The sequence below is a fragment of the Acanthopagrus latus genome, chromosome 13 (assembly GCF_904848185.1).
Source record: "Acanthopagrus latus isolate v.2019 chromosome 13, fAcaLat1.1, whole genome shotgun sequence".
NCBI lineage: Eukaryota > Metazoa > Chordata > Actinopteri > Spariformes > Sparidae > Acanthopagrus > Acanthopagrus latus.
Window position 1 is genome coordinate 23,288,142 of NC_051051.1, and position 7,357 is coordinate 23,295,498.

A 7,357-nucleotide genomic window follows, 5' to 3' on the forward strand; every position below is an offset into this window, starting at 1 on the left:
TACAGAAATTGGACGATGTTCCCCACGAGCTTCACCGACCACTTCACTCAGTATGTCGGCGAGCACGGGAGAGGACCATCACTGTTCAGTCAGCACAATCAATGAAAACTAGCCTCAGACTGGTGCAACACATTTAATTCACTTTACAGGGGGTTACCTGTGCAGCGCTCAGGTAACCCAGAGTGTTTTTTTCCCCAACAGCAGAATGATGATGTGTGTCAGAGTTGCTAGATTTACGATAAATATCAGATTCATACAATAATTTTATAATCAGTACAATGCATGATTATAGACAGCAACAAATCCGTGCTGTACAATAATTTGACCATTATATTGTCACGTTTTAATTCATTTCCTGACATAAACAGGGTGGCGAAACATGGTTCCGACTCTTATGTAACCCCTTTCCAACCACGTCACGCGTGGCGTAGGCTCGGATGATGAACGCGATCCACAAGCACAGCTGCTGTTCACATGAGCCATCAAACGATTTACTGACAGCATCAACTTCATCAGCAGCGGTTTTGCCAAATGATTAACAATCAAAACCACCCATCATTTTGAGGATCATCTTCTCTAATAAGAGTTGCTCCTTTTCTTTTATAAACTGACTACATTTGGTTTTGACTGTTAAATGAACAAAACAAGACTGAAAAATCCAAAGGCCTCACCTTTCAATCTCTGAAACTGTGATGAGCTTTTTTTCACTATTTGATATTTGATTAAATAGACTTAATGATTAACTGAGATGATAATTATCAGATTAATGGAAATTGTTAGTTTCAGTCATATTATATTCGGGTACCTAATTACGATTTGTCACTGCTTGATTTATCTGAGCAATGCCACAAAGTTCTTATGTGCCAGAGGTCAGTCAGCCCTTAACCAGAAACCCAAGATCTAGTTGCATAGTTAGGTGTGGTGTTCCAATTCATGGCCATCCTTCACTTGATACGTGTATGTCCTTAGTTTTGAAGTGAGAAATCTGCTGAGACGTATCGATTTGCATTACTGTGGAGGCCAATTAAGCCCAAATGACTGTAGCAGAGCTCCTTGGTAGATTCACAACATGTGTGGTTTGTTACTGAGCAGCACTCGATGAAAACGTTGCAAATACAAATATAAAAGAGAGGTCCTGCTTTTTAAACGGTCCATTAAGAATAATAGATATAGTTGTAAATGAGACGACTTTATATCAATATGCTGAACGATGGCATGTTGACTTTAATCAGTCAATACTTAAATTTAGAATTTCAAGTATTTCCTCAGCGGTCAAAGTTCAAAATGATAACCTGCATCATCTATTTGATATCTGCAGACTTTATGTATCACAAGTCTGCAGCTCAGGTGAATGTTTTCGCTCTCTGCCTGTGGAAAAACTGATTTTTCAGCTCCAGACCGGCGCTGCATCTTCCTCACACAATTTCATGGTCAGTGGTTAACCCTCACAAACAGCCCCATGCCCTCTTAATATTTCATATTTTCAATTTTTTGTTTTCTACCTTTAACCTTTTTATTTGAAGTGTCTTTACATACATTGTATTCAAAATATTGATTTATGTGTTTCGACCAAAAGTGGGATTGTGCCCGTTTTGTTTTGGGAAGTGTGTAGGAAGGAAGGATGGAAGGAAGTTGCAGTATATGTCCTGTTGACTTTATCAATCAATCAGAAATTTATTATTTTACTGGAGATTCTGGAAATGTCCACTTTATCATGGACAAAAAATGTGGACTTTTTCTTCTAAGAATGAAACAATGGCCGGACTCTGCAAGAAAAAAAAAAAACAAACTAGGTCATACCTTGATCGTAGTCCAAGTGGAATGAAACGCTTCATGAATCATGTAGACGCCGTGGAGTCGGGGCCCTACAGCACATACACTCAGGGCCAGACTGTAATTGTTTGTATGTGCATTTGTGTCTGGAGGGAGACTCTTTTGTACCTTGGCTCTCCTTGGTTCTGTGTGTGTTTGTGTGTTCACGTGTGGCCAACACTTTCACACAGCCGCCGTGCTCCCTTTTATTCCTGAATTACGGACTTTGTTGCAACCTTACAGCCAAAACCTGAGGAACAGAAATAATTATGCCGCAAAGGCCTTTTTAATTAGATACTTTTTATTTTTAGCATCTCTAAATGATCTAATGAAGTGCGTATGTTCTGTGACAATCTGCGAGACGATCTCCACATTACATCCAGGGCTCCGTTTCTGTCATTTCTTTTTTGGGGGGAAAACGTAATACCAGAAGCATTTATATTCAAATAATTTGCAAAACCCCCCTCAGGCAGGGCTGAATGATTTTTCATTTATCAAATCAAAATTGTAATTTGAGAGTCTTGCGAGTGTGGTATCAATACTTGTCAGACATGTCTCAACAGCATTAAGTCTCAGCTAAATGAAACACCAGTTTTGATGTTACAATTATATCAGAATATGACGGAGTGTTAGTGTTTTGTAAAAAGCATGGTTAAAAATAAGTTGTCTTTGTTAAAGGAGATGACGATCGGTTGCTGTTGAAAACTCGGGCAATTCTCGGTAAATGGACTTGGGTGGTGAGTTGATTAAACAAAGTGACGGCAGGAGTTTGACACCATCAGAACAGCTGAGAAAAATGCAGAACTTAACATTTTTGCGGGTTTGGTTCTACAGGTCAACAAGGACACAAACGTCATCATCTCTGAAACCTCCAGCAGTGGCCCGCCTGCGTGTCTCACCGTAAAGCCTTTGTCCTCATGGCACACTGAAGTCAGCGTCCTAACACGGGGCCGGCGCACTTCAATGCAAACAAGAATTCCTCGACTGTGTGTTTAGAGGTTAAATCCCCTTCAGTCCGTTCTTCCTATTATCTGTCAGACAGTCCTGGACCGAGCCGGCTGGAGCGAGGCTTGAACAGGAGTCTGTGGAGGTGTGACATATCAAAGAGATTACGATTACAATCTCACGACGTCCCCCTGAGTCAGAGAGGGGCAGGAGGAGTCACCGACACGACCGTGTGCAGTGTATGCTGGGAAGTGTGCCACATGAAGACGGGAAACAGTCAACAGAAGAAAAAAACGGTCTAATTTCAGACATCAAGACAAGAATTTAAATGACAAAAAGAAATCCCTCTTTTAAGATTTGCGATGATAAAGATGTACCCGCACGTCTGATTCCTGAAAATCAAGTTCCCCGTCTTATCTCATTATGCCGCGCTGACAAACCGTCCAGCGGTGTAATTAAGTCGCTGCATGTCCACGCTGTGACTGACAGACTGTTGACTGTGTAGCAGCGCGGAGTCACAGGAAATGAGGCAAAATAGCACAAGACAGGAGTTATTGATAACAGTAATTATCCGAGACCCGTGCAAGCTGTTGAAGGTAATTGAAGTAATTTAGAAGCAAGCAACCCGCGATGACTCCTGTTTCAGGTGACTATGTTCAAGTTAGAGATCACGCAGTTTCGTTAAAGTCACGGGCGTGCATTTTTCATAATGACTGGTGGGAGGAAACTTTCTTAGCGCGGCAATGGATGTGTTTTAACCAGTGTAGTACTGTAGTGCTGCAAGTCACCGAAGAATGATGCAGTGGAAAAATTGAATGAACAAATGAGTTTGACAGTGACAAAAGCTCTCATTTCCTCCCTCAGCTTTGCTAAGATCACCACCAGAGATCATTACGCAGATCTTCCGCATTTGGGGGCCAATAGAGACTTTTTGCTAACTTTAGGTTTAGCCCCGGGCCACCTTGAATAGGGATACAATTATTCAATCAGGCAGCTCTTATAGACTTTCCGAAGAAGACTGAACGGATCAAGTTATGACAGTAAAAAGAACTATTTCACAAGGGCTGTGACGCTCCAAACACAGATCCACTGTTTCTGTCACAGTGTAAGCTTTCACTAACAAAGACCATACCATTGTAAAGCATAAAGGTAATTTAATTTGATGAATTGATTGAAGGCTTGATGAGGATAGGGAAAGGGGGTCGAGGTAGGTGGATGAAGGACAGAAGGTTCGAGTGCGTTGGACGAATGGAAAGGGCCTCGTGCTCTTCCTCTGCCATAGTTTGCTGCCCTGGACACTTCCTGGTCCTACAATGTGTAGTTTCATCCTGGAAAACGCCAACGATTCCTCTGGTTCATCAGTTTTGTTCATATGCACACTCAGTGCTCGTGTAGCGGTGGCGTTTCTTTCAACTCATGTTTCCTTAACTCGCAGGGATGCAACATGGATACATGTTAATGAAAATAGACAATTAACACCCCTACTTCAGGAAGTCAGTGAAATAATTTTCCTGGAAACCAGAATATTTGATGTGTTTAGGGGTGGTGGTGCTCTTCTTCCTGTGACAAACTTGCTGTCAAAGTTCTAACAGGAGAAGTCTCTAATTTCTCCGCTGACAGAAGTCCTCATGTATCAAACCAGAGGTCTTTTGTTTTCATTCACTGATCTTGTATGTTGTGTCAACTCGAATAAGAGAATTACTGAAGTCGCTTTGGACAAAAGCTTCTGCTTGATGCCATAAAATGTAAAAATGTAAACAGAAACATGAAAAATACGACTCTAGCAGTATTAAAACTAGCTTAACAGTTGAGGCAGCAGCCTTGTTGGAAATTGGACACTTGAACGCCGATAAACATGCTTTGAGTCCAACCGCTTGTCCTATAGGCAGATTTTTGATCGTTGAGGGGATAAATCAGACTGAACCCCCTCAAACTGCTCATCAAATGACAAAAGATCTAACATAATGTTTGTCTGATTACAATTATCAGGAGCGATCGCTTAGGGGTTAAATTTTAGGCTACATCTGAGCAGTGTCTGGCTTGCTTTAAGGGACGTGAATCTGGCTTTGTCGTGCAAATGCATTTTTGTTTTGAAGAATATAAACATGTTTTCTATGTTTTACCATGTGACGTAAAGAGTGGGAAAACATTAGGGAAGAAAGACGAAGACCTGCTGTTGATGTGAGAAAATTACAGAAGGTCCATTAAGTGAGACATGAAGTCTGGCCGTCCTTTTATAGTGACTGAAAGGTCTCGAAGATGGCTTGTTTTCCTGAGTCTGCACTTCAAACTACTCCTGAATGACCTCTATCTCAGCCATACAGTGTAACAGCGCTCCTTCTCATTCATAATGCATGCGAGGACACAGAGTCTCTCCAGCTCTCCGAAGACACACGAGCTGACTAATAAAAACTGATATTTAAAAAATGAAAGTTCATTTCTGCAATGAGGATTAATGGCCATCCCAGCGGTGGTCACTTAAGAGTACATGATAACTCAACAATGAGTTCTGAACGAGTTTGAAAAGTCTCCCCTGGTAGTTCCGGTGTTTTAGTTGTCCGCTCCGTTTCTTTTTTTTTTTTTTGTTTTGCTGGTATGAATTATTCAGACGATATCTTTTCTTGCCCGTTATCTGACTTGAGATTTAATAAATTTTTCTTAATGAGGCAGAGACGTGAGGATGTGTTTGCCTTCTCTACACCGGCTTTGATAACACATTGTGCTTCTGGTCCAGAAATCCAATCTGCAGACATCAGGAAGAGATTAATTACCTGTGGAGGTCCGCACGCCTCACCTGGTTTCATCTACACACATCCAGTTAATTCTGCAGCGAGTGAGCCTCGGCTGAGCCCAGATCATTATCTAACTATCCATTCAGCTGTGTCACAGTCTTATTTAAAGGAATGGGCCCTTACTGAACCTTTGGCTCTGCTCCAGTTCATCTGTCAAGAGTCAAACCCCTGCAGAGAGACGGCAGCTCAGCAGCTGCGTTCATGGCTGCGGTCCCACGACAAATCTTCTCTATAAATGTCCCTTCAGAACGTCAGAGAAAAGCTCCAATAAAGGAGATCAGCAGGGAACAAAGTGTTTATATTCAGAAACAAGTTATTTGAAAACGACTCACAACACGACAAATTCCCGACTTCAGTACTTGGAAATACTTTTCAGTTTTCAAATCAAAGATTCAAAGAGATTCTGATAAAAAGGGAAACACGTAACAGTAAACACATGCACACGTACTGTCTGCCACACACAAATATACTGTATACTAGCACACCACCCAACCTTCGTATGTGATGACCCCAAGTGGTCGTGGACAGAGAGGGATTTTTTGATAGATTTGAGTTGAGAATAAATATTTTCATGCTGTGATGGTGTTTTTATATTTTTCTTTTTTGCGCAGACTCAGCAAACACAGAATTCAGCCTCTTTAATTCAACTTTTTAATTTAACGGTTTACTTTTTACAACTCATCCACAAGAGTCCAGGCGTTTTAAGCCTCTTTTGGCTTGTTTGCATAAAAAAAACATTATTAGTTTTTTTTGTTGCAATTACGAGGGAAGAGGAGGACCCAAATGCAGAAACACTCAGGAGGTACACAGGATTCAGGACTTAAGGGCGAGCTTTATTAAACAAAAGCTGATCCAGAAAAAACTAAAACAAGTCCCAAGGACAAAATGACAAAGTAGCAACAAATTCAATGAAAACACAAGGAACAAAACCAGAAATACACCACAGGAAGACACTGGTAGACTTGGGAACAGGCTCAGGAAATAACACAGGTGAGCAACATAGGATGGTACTACAGGAGAACAGGGAACAAACTGACGAGGGGGGGAGACTTTATACACACACACCAACCAGGGGATGAGGTACAGGTGGAGTGGGGTGGGAAAAGGAACGGAAAAACACAGGAAGTACAAAAAATCACATAGAGGGAGGAACTTAAAAGGGACACGTGACCATAAGGGCACAACTTCAAAATAAAACTGGAAATACAAGAACCACAAACACCAGAATGATGACATATTGGGTCACATGGTGGACCCATGCTCTGCGAGATGGATACAGATATCTAATAACTCAGTACAGCTAATAATGATAATGGAACCTAAAAAGGAAAAAACAAATACAGTGTTCATTTGTGTACATCTGTTGGACTTTCTTTAATGAATCATTGGATTTCAAATCCAAAATGCTTGTATGGTGTTAACAGTGTGCCTATGAGCAGTGTTGCTAAAGTGGTTTGGTGCATTGCGTTCTAATAATCACTCAAAATCCATCCGCATTGATACAAATATCATCAATGATACACAATAAAAATGAATACATGAACTAATTTTGCTCATGATCCTTTCGTAGTGTTATCCTCCACCCATCGATCTTCTTAGCTGGGGTCAGGTCAGGGTGGCAGCAGGCTAAGCCTGGTGCTGCAGAGGTCACCCTGCTCTGCAAGGTTTTTCCAGCCCCTCCTGAGGCTTTCCGAGGCCAGATGAGAAGAGTAATCCCTCCAGAAGAGTCTATCCCGGGGTCTCCTTCCAGTTTGATGTGCCCAGAAAACCTCGGAAGTATGGCGGCCAGGAGCCATCTGCATATTTCT